The 13,887-nt window shown below is 32.1% G+C and overlaps 1 pseudogene; it reads right to left on the reverse strand.

The window, feature by feature from the left end:
• Nucleotides 1-3,673: 3,673 nt before the first annotated feature.
• On the reverse strand, nucleotides 3,674-5,018 carry LOC149235852 (putative E3 ubiquitin-protein ligase RHC1A; annotated as a pseudogene).
• Nucleotides 5,019-13,887: the final 8,869 nt, after the last annotated feature.

Genomic DNA, 13,887 nt, shown 5'->3' on the forward strand with positions numbered 1-13,887 from the left:
ACATGGAGATTTAGATGAGGAGATTTACATGGAACAACCGGAAGGATTTGTTCAAAATTGCAACAAGAAATTTGTCTGCAGGGTCAAGAAATCATTGTATGGTCTGAAGCAGTCGCCTCGACAATGGTACAAGAAATTTGATTCTTTCGTGATGAGTCAAAACTATATAAGAAGTGAATATGATCATTGTGTTTACTTTAAGAAATTAAGTAATGGCATGTTCATTATCTTAGTGTTGTATGTTGAGGATATGCTTTTAGCAAGCAAAAGCATAATAGAGATCAACAGGTTAAAGGCTCAGATGGCTAGGACATTTGATATGAAAGATCTAGGAGCAGCAAGACAGATTTTGGGCATGGAGATTTTCAGAGACAGGAGCAATGGTAAGCAGTGGCTATCACAACAGAAGTATATTGAGAAAATACTCTTGAGGTTTGGTATGAACAATGTGAAGTCTGTTTTAGTCCCTTTAGCTTCCCATTTTAAGCTTTCTTCTAGTTTATGTCCTAATACAAATGAAGAAAAAGAATATATGTCTCGAATTCCATATGCCAATGTAGTAAGTTTTTTGATGTATGTGATGGTTTGTACTCGACCAGATATTTCACATGCAGTTGGGGTTGTCAGCAGGTATATGGCAAATCTAGGAAAAGAACACTGGTCAACAGTGAAATGGGTGCTTCGGTATTTGAGAGGCACAAGTGATTATTGTATCACTTATAACAAGAGTAGTGAATTTGTTTGCGGATATGTTGATTTCAATTTTGCACGTGATTTGGATAAGAGGAGGTCAACATCGGGGTATGTCTTTACTCTTGCAGGTGGAGCTATTAGCTGGATGTCAAAGCTACAGAACATTTTTGCTTTATCCACTACTGAAGCAGAATACATAGCTGCTTCACATGCTTGCAAAGAAGCAATTTGGTTGAAAGGTTTGTTTGGTGAGTTTGGTAGGTTACACGACAACATCAAGTTATTTTGTGATAGTCAAAGTGCAATTGATTTGGCTAAGAATCTGGCCTATCATAGTAAATCAAAGCATATACCTATCAAGCACCATTTTGTAAGACAGGTTATCACTGAAAGGGGAGTCTCTCTTGAAAAAGTGCATACAAAGGAAAAATGTGCAGACATGTTCACGAAACCAGTTTTGTTAGAGAAGCTACATTGGTGTTTGGCTTCTCTTGGCTTGCAGAAAAGATAAAATAATAATAGAACAGGGTATCAGGCTAATTGTTGTCAAGGTGGAGATTGTTGAGATTTTCTGTTAATTAAATTTGGAAAAATTCTCATGAATGTGATAACAATAGGATTTGTTGCTAAATTAACTCCATTTATTCCTGAGGAGGAGTTATTGCATCCTATATTTGTTGTGAGAGAATTTATGATTTAGTTTTCTACTCCCAGAGATAAAAATGTAAGCCCGTAGAGGATATATGCGATGAGAAGCTGTGAGGAATTTTGTTATTGTAATCTCCTGTTGAGTAATAAGATTGTTGATGCCTCTGTTTGGTGAATGTAGCCCAGATTGGTTAGGTGAACCACGTTAAAATCTCTGTGTCTTCATGTTTGTTTACGTTGTGTATGATTATTTTGTTTCTACTGTGATTTTTGCTCTTACAATGACCAATTCTAAAAATTCAATTATCTAATACATCATTTGAAAAATTACCTATAAAGCATTCGATGAAAATTGTTGTTGATAAAGTCATTGTCATTTTCATTCACATGGTACTGCATAATAGTACATCCCAATGATCTTTGCCATTCATCAAATCCACCATACTTATCTTGGACTGCATGATTCAGTCCTGCAACATTACACTGAGCAAGTGCAAAAGCTCACTTGCAGGTCATGTTAATTGAATTTTGTCTCTCATCTGCTCTTTTTGTTGCAGCGCCTTGCAGGTAGATCTATGTATTTTTTTTTTCCACTATATGATTTATTTTACTAATTTAGTACTACTTACACTCATAAAGAACATTATTTTACTAATTTAGTACTAACTATGCCCACTAACAACATCCACTTGTTAGTATTACTAGCAATTGTCCCAAAAGGTACAAAGAGAGGCCGATAGGATTATTAAATTGGAATTGTTGAATTTTTCTAGAAGAATTAATTGATTCATGGAAAACGTTGTTTTCTCGGACTAGATCATTGTGCAATTACTTTTCTTTAGATGTTTTGTTTATATCTATATTATAAGGAACACATTGAATGTCTTATTTCATTTTTGCTATCCTTACTAATATCTTTTTGGTGCTTTTTCTTGATCAATTTGATGAAATATTCCATTATCCTTTGGTCAAAGTCCTCACCTGCATATTAGTGTACATCTCGGTAAGTTCAAAGCTCGAAAGTCAACCAAAAAAGTCAATGGCAAGAAAATACTCATTTGAAAGATAGATAACGAAAGGGAATTGATAGTTTTCCAGGTGGTCCAAACTATATATATTTTTAATTTTATTTTATATTGAATAATTATCTTATGGTTTTATGTTGTTATTTTTTGAGTTCACTCATTAAATTTAATTTGTGATTTCAATGCATTCTCGTTAAGTTTTAGATAAATTAGATTGGAAAATAAATCAGAATTTTTTTAAAAAAATCAACCTTAAAAACAAATATATATATATATATAATTTTAAAATACATAATAAATTAATTTAACTTCTTTATTTATAAATTTTAAAATATTTAATTATTTAAGTTAATTTAATATATTATTATGAATGTATTATAATAATGATTAATATTAATATAATTAATTTTTGTTGTGATGATAAATCATATTAGTTTGGAAGAAATTAATAACTTGAAATGTGATTTATCAAAAATATATTATAAAAATTAATATAATTATCATTATTATTATTAAATATTTTACTAAATAACTTAATTATTTAATAAATATTATTATTAATAATAATATTAACATTAATATATTTATCATTATTATTATTAAATATTTAACTACCTAACTTAATTATTTAAGGCCAGGTCTAATGAGTAATTGTGGAAATGGTCAAAAGTGATTCGCCAAAAAAAATTCAAAAAAGTGTAGTGTTTGAATCATATTTTTGATGGTGAAAATAAATTCAACCCCATCAAAAACTTCCAAAGCATCTAAAATCTTGAAATTTGACATATGTAATCTAAATTTACGAAAATCCTAAAAAACTTTACAAATTTCTATCAAAATCCAGACAAATTTACAAACTATATGCAGTAAGTGAATATATGTGTTTGAACGGTTCAATTCGAGCAAGATGTGTGACGTTTAATCCGAAAAATATTATGCTTTATCTGCTATTATCTTGCACAGGGAAAAATGATTCCTCCAATTTGCTTGTCGAGATGAGTGCATCTAGGCTCCCAGTGTCAACTCAGCTTTCAATGAGGGGGTGTTAATCTTAAATGAGATATCTTAATAATCAGAAAAATCCATTAAGCTGTCATGCGTGATAGAAGATTAAAAAAGAAAATAATGATGGAATATATTTTTATCATAGTTAATTAGGGTTATTTTGTGGTTTTGTTAAGGATAGATATAAATTAAAATCTAAAATAATTTACTTAATAAGTAATTAATTAATTTATATATATAGGGAAAAAAAATTGAAATTGAAATGGTTTATGTATAGTACTTTATTAAAATATAGTACTCCATGTAACCAGTATTTACAGTCTACAGTCAACATACTGGAGTACTGAGTGACTCAGCTTGATCCTCCAAGGAGAACCATTGCCTTCCTCAAAGGGCCATCACGGCTGCCTCCGGATAACGTTATCATTTGTATTTGAAGCATATTGACCACGATGAGAACAGTGATTTGCAGTGGAAGAATGTACAGACCACATTAAATTCCGTTGGTCGAACCTCGTCCATGGTCTCTGCTTCTTGAATTATTATTAGTATTAACGTTGGTATTCTTTCCACTTGAAACATAATTCCTAGAATTACTGTTTTGCGCAGCATAAAACAAGGGGCATCCTGAGATCCCCGGACATTACCTTGGCAGCCGGGGGTTATGACGCGGCACTTCTGGGCCTGGATGAAGATCTAGCCTGTGATGTAGCTGGAAAGTCGCCCGGCAATCCAAGGCGACAGACGGGACACGAATTGTGCTGAGCCAGCCAGGGAAGTATACAATCTGAATGATAAATGTGCTTGCAGGGCATCTCCCTGGCTTCGCCTCCGACTTCGAACCGGTCATTGCAGACAGGGCAGTGCGAATTGTTAATCAGATGCCGGGAATTGATCCTAATCGTGGGCATTGCATCCACGGCGGCCCTCGGGGCAGGAGGAGGGCCCAACCTATCGTTCTGAGACAGCTGTTCTATTAGCTGTTCTAACCCAGGACCCATGAAATAATCCCCAATATTTGCAGGCAAGGTCCTGGGTTCGATTCCTGTATCACTGCCCAAAATTAACACCATGGGGCCATTACCCCCAATCGCGCCCCGTCTGAGACTCCTGTCAGGGACATGACCGCGGCCTTCTCTATTTTCTTGGTTACTCATCAAGTTGAGCAGGTCAGCCATGAGGTCAGCCACAGAAAGCCTTTCTCCGCCCTCCATTAAGAAGCCCTCGAAGGGGTTTGTTCGGGAGCTCGAAATGCCATCGCTTGCTTCCTCTACAAACCCTCCGCCACAAGTGGGACAAACAGTGGGCTCTCCTGTCAATAATCTTAACATACGATTGCAAGCATGACACCAGTAGGGAGAACTACTTCTAGAACCCATCTCGATAAACCCTGAAAATTCAGGAAGACGACCTTCGAAACCCTTACGACGGCCGCTATTCAAATCCAAATGTTAAAAAGCCCGATGAAGCTCAAATATATTGATCGCGCTGCGCTACGAGCAGAATTCAGCTCAAAATCCTCAAATTTATCGCCCAGGAATGGCAGTTACAGCTCCAAACTCAAGGCATGCAAGGAATCATGCAATTATTTATGGGAATGTTGCCCGTGGGAGACTTTTGGGAGATCAAAGCTGAGAATTTACAGGTTACACGGTTGGGATTTCGTGGACTGTATCGAGATGAGTTCATCTAGGCTCCCAGTGTCAACTCAGCTTTCAATGAGGGGGTGTTAATCTTAAATTAGATATCTTAATAATCAGAAATCCATTAAGCTGTCATGTGTGATAGAAGATTAGAAAAGAAAATAATGATGGAATATATTTTTATCATAGTTAATTAGGGTTATTTTGTGGTTTTTTTTAAAGATAGATATAAATTAAAATCTAAAATAATTTATTTAATAAGTAATTAATTAATTTATATATATGGGAAAAAAAAATTGAAATTGAAATTGTTTATGTATAGTACTTTATTAAAATATAGACCTTATTTATGTATATATATAAAATAATTTGAAATGTTTTATTTAGTTTGATATCTAGTGATTTCTATCAAAAGACTGTTTAATTAATTATGGATTACAGAAATTTGAACACAGAAAAGCCAAGCTAGCTTTTGGCAAAAGCCAGCGAAGATAGAAAAAGCAGTGAAAATATCTTGCCATGTCAAGAAGGCAATTTAACTGATATTTAGAAAAAGCAGTAAAAATATCTTGCCATGTCAAGAAGGCAACTCCACTGATATTTGGAAAAAACAGTCACACTTCAAATCAACGGTTGAAAGTGAGAAGTGAGAAGGATGAAAGTGTTGAAAACTGCTGATGCATAGGAAAGGCCTATAGGCCTAAAAATCTAAACCGGGTCAAAACAACAGACCATCCCACCACATGCAATGTTACAAAAATAACCAACGTCTCCCCTTCTTGATCTGTCACACCGTGAGGAAATTTCTTACAAAGGGTTTCCATCAGTCCTCACAACGTTCAATGAGCACATTTAAAGGTACAAATTTATCCACCCAAGGTCAAAATTTCTGAGAAGTTGATAACTTTTCTCAGCACGAACGATGACCAGTTGGGTGGCCCGCTGAGGGAAGATGCTTTCAATCCTGCCATTAGCAGTACGGTACATTGATCATCACAACTCTATAGTCAATTCACATGTTTACTACTCACAAACGTGACTCACTTCGAAGCTGAAGCTTTCACAGTCTCTGAAGCTTTTAATCGAATGGATAATTTCTTGGGGCCCTGTACCCTATCTGACCGTCCGTCCAAAACCATGAATATCCGATGAGACCCTTCATTGGCGATAGATCACCCAATAGTGTCACAAATGTTTTCTGAAGATTGCACGAATTTCAAGATTGCGTCATTAAACCAAATTAAATTACAAGAAAGTCTTGTTGGTAGATGGTGTGAGTCTATAGAAACCATGCAATGTTGTGTGAGTTTGGATATGCATGTACCATTACTAATGGGTTTAGTTTAAATAGGTTACGATTTTGTTGAAAGGTTAATTTTTTTTTTTAATTTAGTAAAAAAAAATGTAATGAATCTGATCAAATGTGGGTGTTTAAATTAATTTATTGAATGTGGGTGTTTAAATTTTTATTTTTTTTTGGCATAAATAAGTTCAGTATTATTAAAAACCTTTAAAATATCCAAAATGTTGAAGCTGGAAAGTTGTTACGTGGAATTTTAATTCTAAACATGTAAATAAATAAGCATGCAACATTCAATACGGCATAATAATGTAAGAACAATGTGCAAAAAGTTAATAATAGTATTTGTCTATATAGTATTCAAGTCTTAAGATGTAAGTTCCTCAGATTAATAATCAAAATAAGCGTACAACATTTAATACTGCATAGCAGTGTGAGAACAATGTCCAAAATGTTGAAATACTGCACATTTTCCAAGATTAGGTCATTAAATCAAATTAACTTAAAAAGGAAGTCATGGTTGTTAGATATTGTGATGTATAGAAGCATTGAATGTTGTATGAGTGTGGATATGCGTAATGAAATTAATAATATTCTGGATGTGGATATACATAGTCAGATTAATAATATTCTGAGGACGCAGTAAAGGTCAAACATGTACTGTATAGCAGTGTGCGAACAATGCAGATAACATTCCATACTGTATAGCAGTGTTACATAGCATTCAATACTGCTGAACACTGCAAATAATGTAAATGTTAACCATGGTAAATATACTTCTGTGCATACTCAGATTAATAATATTCTGAAAATGCACTAAAGGTCAAACATATACTATATAGCAGCGTGCCAACAATGAGTGTTACATAGCATTCAATACTGAACACTGCAAATAATGTTAACAATGATAAATATATTTCTATAAGCTTCCAATGTACGGATGCTTTCAAGGACAACTTAAAATAATAAAAAATACATACAATTTCCATAGATTCTTAACGCTGGCCCTGATCAGAGGCAGCCTTCGGCTTGCAATCGTCACCCGGCATGGAGATTAGTCTCATTCTGCATTCCGAATATTCCCACGGATTAATCTTATTCCATCCACTGAACCTTCCATCGTTAAATTGAATGATAATTATAATGGAACTGGAGGAATCTGACATGTTGTTTTGCATGATGTCTTCATCTTTTTATCAGAAAATATTCTGAAATATCTACATGATGGCAACTTTACCCAGAGAGCCAGTGAGAGTTGATGGACCAATTAAGATATGAAGATCAATACCATATTGAAAGTACTTCGAATAATTTGTTTCCTATATGTAGTTTACCATCATTAAGATTTAAATATTTATAAGAAATGGGATTGTTTCATATGGGTCATATTGGTTGCAGCTTCGCTGAGTTGTTGAATTCTGTTTTGTCTCGTTCATTATAATATATTAGCTATTTTTATGTCAATGGCACATTAGGGAATATTTTGAAAATATTTCAAACATCAAATCAACTCAATTATTTGATTTTATAGATTTTGAAATATTTAAAAAAAATACAAAAAAGGACAAACTCAATTATTAGATTAGAGACCTCAACTAACTCAATTATTAGATTGGAGACCTCAACTAACTCAACTATTTGATTTTCTCAATATCTTAAAATCTGCACTTGAACTACACTCACATCCATATTTCAACCAACCATTTAGAAAAATGGAAGATCCAATATTACTATTTAATAGTACTTCACAGATTGCAAACTTTAGCTGTTCAATATTTTATATACAAATGCTAGGATTGCAGATTTCCTTCTTCAACTCAATTATTAGATTGGAGACCTCAACTAACTCAATTATTTGATTTTCTCAATATTTTAAAATCTGCACTTGAACTACACTCACATCCATATTTCAACCAACCATTTAAAAAAATTGGAAGATCTGATATTACTATTTAATAGTACTTCACAGATTGCAAACATTAGCTGTTCAATATTTTATATACAAATGCTAGGATTGCAGATTTCCTTCTTCAAATTTTTACAGTGCATTCACATTGAGATTTTGTACAACAAACTAAGATTCTGTTAAAAAAGTGCCGTCTGAACACCCTTTATGCATGCCTACTAAATAAATAAAGGTATCAATAGAAGAAATATATTCTCTGCATTTATGTACACCAAATTCTACAGTTATAGAATGTAGCTGTTGGTTGTACAAGGAATATATTGCATTGTATAGAGCCTACGGGGTTGGAAACCAGTCATAGCATAGGTTGTATAATGTAGGTTGAATCTCAAAGGAACAGGAAAATAATGGAGTTGATAGAAAAGCACTTGCCATTGTTCAGAGTCAATCCCGTGAAAAATGAATATGAATTTTTCTTTAAAGGATGACCGAACTAAGTGGTGAAATCGCCGATGCATCTCAAAATCAACCTGAAACTAGGATAATATTAAAAGCATTATTAAAGAAGCCAGCATAAAATCTAAATCATTTTATTTCTATTTTATTTTTATTTATATATAAAATTAATGTTAATCTTATTTTATTTCTATTTATATATAAAATTAATGTTAGATTTTGAATTTTTCAGATTATATCCAAATTATCAGTAAAGTGGTAAGTGTTGTGAATATGTTTGATAGAATAGATTTTTTAAAATTCATGCAATCTTTATTATTAATTTTTTTGGTTAGTTCTATATTTTGTAGTTAACTTTTTTTTAATTCATTAAATTAGCATAAAAAGAAATACAGAGGCCATTTACAATAGAGATAAAGATTTGTTTCCAGGAATTTTTATGAGACAAAATGCATTTAAAAGGTAAAGGTAAAGTTGTTCAACATAAAATTGAAAGGGAGTTTATGTTTTTGTTTGAAAAGGAGTTTTGGGCAATATAAATAATATAGAATTTATTATGAAAAAAATTATAATTAAATTATTAAATTTTTGTTTTTTTTTTTTTCCGTTTCTTACTTTAACATTCTTTACCTTCTAATTACATGTGATCATTGTAGAAATTGTCTATGCCGTACAATCGTCTAGGCCCTACATGGTTTGCAATAAACACATCTACTAAATCACTAAAAACAGATAGCAGCTTGTTATGAAATCTCAACTTTGGGTGCATTTTCCCCGGGGTCTTAATTATACTGGATAGAGGTACTATAAATACTCATAGAAGCTTTTTATGCCCGCTCAGGCACATGTCGGGGGCATAGAGTCACATGAACGAATGCATTTTCACCCCTGCAATGGTGTTGCAACGGTCACCAGCTACAATGGCGTCACATGGATGTCATTAGAAGAATTTTACAATAGGACTTTATAAGCCCTACGTAACATAAATGAAAACCATGTTCAATTCCCATGTTTCCTATTCACGATGGCTAACTTTCAAGGCAAAGGCTAACGAGCTTGCTATCCGGCATTAAATGTCCGTTTAGCTGCAAGCGCAATAGTTATATAGTTTTAGGTGAGGATGGAGTGTTCGGAAAGCATCACACACTTCTGTTTTATATGGCTATCGAACTTGCAGCTAAACAGACATTTAATGCCCCATAGCAAGCTAAGACATTTAATGCCCCATAGCAAGCTCCTTAGCGCTTTCCAACTTTCAAGTTGAAGCTTTCAAAACCTCTCAAGGTTTTATGGAATGGATAATTTCTTGGGGTCTTGTACCCTATCTGTACCCTATCTGACCGTCCGCCCAAATCCCTGAATATCTGAGGAGACCCTTCATTGATGATAGATCAGCCAATAGTGTTACAAGTATATCTGATGGTTGCACTGAAGGTCATTAAACCAAATTAAATTAAAAGAAAAGAAAGTCGTGTTTTTAAATGGTGTGGTGAATAAAAGCATTGAATGTGGTGTGAGTGTGTATATAAATAGTATTGATTATTGAATTTTGCATAATTTAAGTGTTTTAGGTTTAGGTTTTTTTTGAAGTTGAATTTATATACATATATAGTAAAAAAAAAAACTAATTTAAATAACACAAATAAAAATTTCACCACAATTTTTTCACCAAAATTATGACAGAAACACCTAAAAAACACACGTAAAAACAACTCTATTTTAAAAATAAATATTCAATAAAATAAAACAACAAACTACAACATAACAATGTATCAACAATATAACAATATAAATAACATTCACTACTACATAACCTTATAAAAATAAATATACATAACATTCAATACTACATAACAATATAGATGATGTTAACTATAAATATACTTCTAATACTATACCTTCAATGGCACAACTTAAAATATTTAAAAATATATACAATTTCCATAGATTCTTAATGCTACTCTAATCACAGACAGCCTTTGACTTTAAATCGTCACCCGGCATGGAGACTAGTCTCTTTCTGCATTCCGAATTTTGGATTTGCACAATTCACGAGTGAATTTTATTCCATCCCTTCAACTGAATGATAATTATAATGGAAATGGAGTAATATGACATGACGTTTTGAATGATAATTATAATGGAATTGGAGGAATATGACATCACGTTTTGCATGATGTCTTCATCTTTGTATGGAAAATATTCTGAAATAGCTGCATGATGGCAACATCACCCAGAGAGCCCCTGAGAATTGATGCCCCTGAGAATTGATGGACCAATTAACATATCAAAAAACTCTACAGCAGGTCATTCTTCCTCTATCTAAAAATATCAATAGCATATCGAAAGTACTTCGAATTTTTTTTTTGATGTGCAATTTGCCATCATTACGATTTAAACCTTCAGAATAAATGGGAGCTGTACATCTGGCGATCAAATGGTTGCAATTCTACAGATTTATGGAATTCGGTAGATTATTATATTGTTTATGTTTTTGCAGATAGTAAATTTGTTGGAGAATTTAATTCCAATGTCAAATTTTCTATACAGGTGTCTGAGTTCAGTTTGATGTTTACTGTATAATTTTATTTAATTGATTAGTGATATTGAGAAAACAATTTCTATGTTTAAAAGTTTTGTCTTTTCAATTTTTACCAATATTTTAGATAGGTTAATGATTATAAATTTTGGAATATTTTGAAAATGTGATTTATATAAGTTAATTTCATTATTTAATTTTATTTATTTTTTAATATTTGAATTATATTTATATTTATTATAGATTTTGGAATAATTTGAAAATATAACATAGATAATCTAAATTTTAATTTTATTTATTTTCATTAAATTTTTAAAGAAAACGTGTATATCCAGTAGTATCTTTATGTCGATTCTCATCATTTCCCCACTCAAAAATTGGATATTCTTAACATCCTCGCTACTTGTGCCCTTAGGATTTCTAATAATAAGAGCTTCAATAAGGAGAAATCCCATCTCCTTAATGTCTTTGTGGAGAAAGGCTATAGTAGGTGCTTAGGTCAGAAGGCTTTACTTAAAGTCTCTAAAAATTCGGTAATTAAAAAAGAACATAAAAGGCGTCCATCTTCCCTATGTCCAAGGAACCACAGACAATCCTTAAGAAGTACAATATTCCCTCAACCTTTAGGCCCCTCAACACCATTCGTAAATCCCTCTGATTGGTGAAGATCCCATTGACCCTAAGGACATGAAGGGCGTCTACTTGATCCCTTGTTCTTGTGGGACCCCCTATATCAGGGAAACAGGGCGCTCCATCAATCAATGGATCAAGGAACATGTAGCCGACCTAAGACATGGGAGAACCAAGTCTTCAGTGTTAGCAGAGCATGTAGAAAAGACCAAGCATCATGTTTGTATTGAGGAGGCCAAGGTTATTACCAAGGTTGCCCAGTTCCATCACCATAAATTCAGGGAAGGGATTGAAATTGAAAGAAGGCGTAACAATCTCAATAGAGATGATGGCTAGAAGATCAGTAGATGCTGGATCCCTACCCTTTCTTCTTAGTCTTGCCTTCCTTTCCCCACTCCCCCGGCTTTTTACCTTTTCTGGTTTTCTAGGTTTCCCTTTTTTTTCCAGTTCCTTCTCCTTATAGCTGTCATTTCCATCCTCCTAGGGTTTCTCCTTTGGTTAAGTTTTTTACTAATTGTCCTATTCTTTTCCTTCTTATATTTAAAATTTATCGCTCCTTCTAGATTTTATTTTTATTACTATTTCCTTATCAAAATTTTCTTAATATTATTAATCCTATTTGTTATTAAGATTCTACCTTTAACATATAAAATAAAAATAGAAATAAAAATAAAAATTAATTTTAACCAATACTCGAAAATAATTTATTCCATTAAATCATTATTATTAAAAACCCTCTACTTATCTCTAGTGATTTAAATGATTAAATAAATTAGCAAGGAATTAAATAAATTAATTTAAAAAAGAAAAAAGAAAAAAAAAGATTATATATAAATAAAATAAAATAGAATAACATTCTAATATATAAACCCCCTTTACTTATCCCTAGCCATTCAATTGATTAAATAAATTAGAATTAAATAATTTAATATATTATAACATTCTAATATATAAAAAAAACCCTTTTACTTATCCCTAGTATTTATATTATTAATTAAATTAAAAAAGGAATTAAATAAATTAATTTAATAACCTAAGAAAAATATTTTAACTAGATAAATATAACATTCTAATATTTAATATATTATAATTAGTTATTAGAAGTAAATTATTTACTATAATTATATTATTATTTTATTATTATAAGTTATTACCTTTGATTTATTAACATAATCTAGCCATTTTATATAGCTGTTGATGGTCAACATGGTCAACCTAGCCGTTTGGAAGATCTGCTCTCCCTATTTAATTTGCAGCCATGATCAGACTCCTCAACTTGTCTTGACGATGAACCACACTAGTTCGTTCGAAACATGTCGACAAAGGTTTTCTACATGTAATTTATGCCTAAACTCTTCTTATAAATATATTTGTCTATCACAAATTTTAAAATATTTTGAAAAAATAAATACATAAACAATATACTAATTTAATTACTTGATTTTACTTATTTTCATCCAATTTTCCAAATATTCTAAAATCTATAAACAATCGATGTTTCCACAAACCATTTAAATTGATTGAAAGATTACTATTTAATAATACTATTTAATAATACTGCGCAGAAAATTTAACTGTTCAATAATATATATATGGATTGCAGATTTCCATACATATATATATATATATTTCCTTCTTTAAAGTTCTACACTACACTCACCTACAAACTAAGATTCTGTTAAAAAGCTACCAACTGAATACCTTTTATCCCATGCTTACTAAATATAATAAGGTATCATGCCTACTAAATATAATAAGGTATCAATAGAAGAAATATATTCACTGCATTTATGTACACCAAACTCTACAGTTCTAGAATGTACCTACTAGTTGTGGAAAGAATATATTCAATCGTATGGAGCCTACAGGATTTGGAAACTTGTAGGAGCATAGGTTGTATCATGTATGTTGCTGTAATCTTACAGGGACAGGATAAGAATGGAGTTGATAGAAAAGCACTTGACATTACTCAGAGTCAATCCTGCGAAAAATGGAGGAATTTTTCTTTAAATGGTGACCGAAAGAAGTGGTGAAATAGCCCA

The sequence above is a fragment of the Pinus tabuliformis genome, chromosome 8 (assembly GCF_031772625.1).
Source record: "Pinus tabuliformis cultivar Carrire ecotype Pingquan chromosome 8, CPIR1, whole genome shotgun sequence".
NCBI lineage: Eukaryota > Viridiplantae > Streptophyta > Pinopsida > Pinales > Pinaceae > Pinus > Pinus tabuliformis.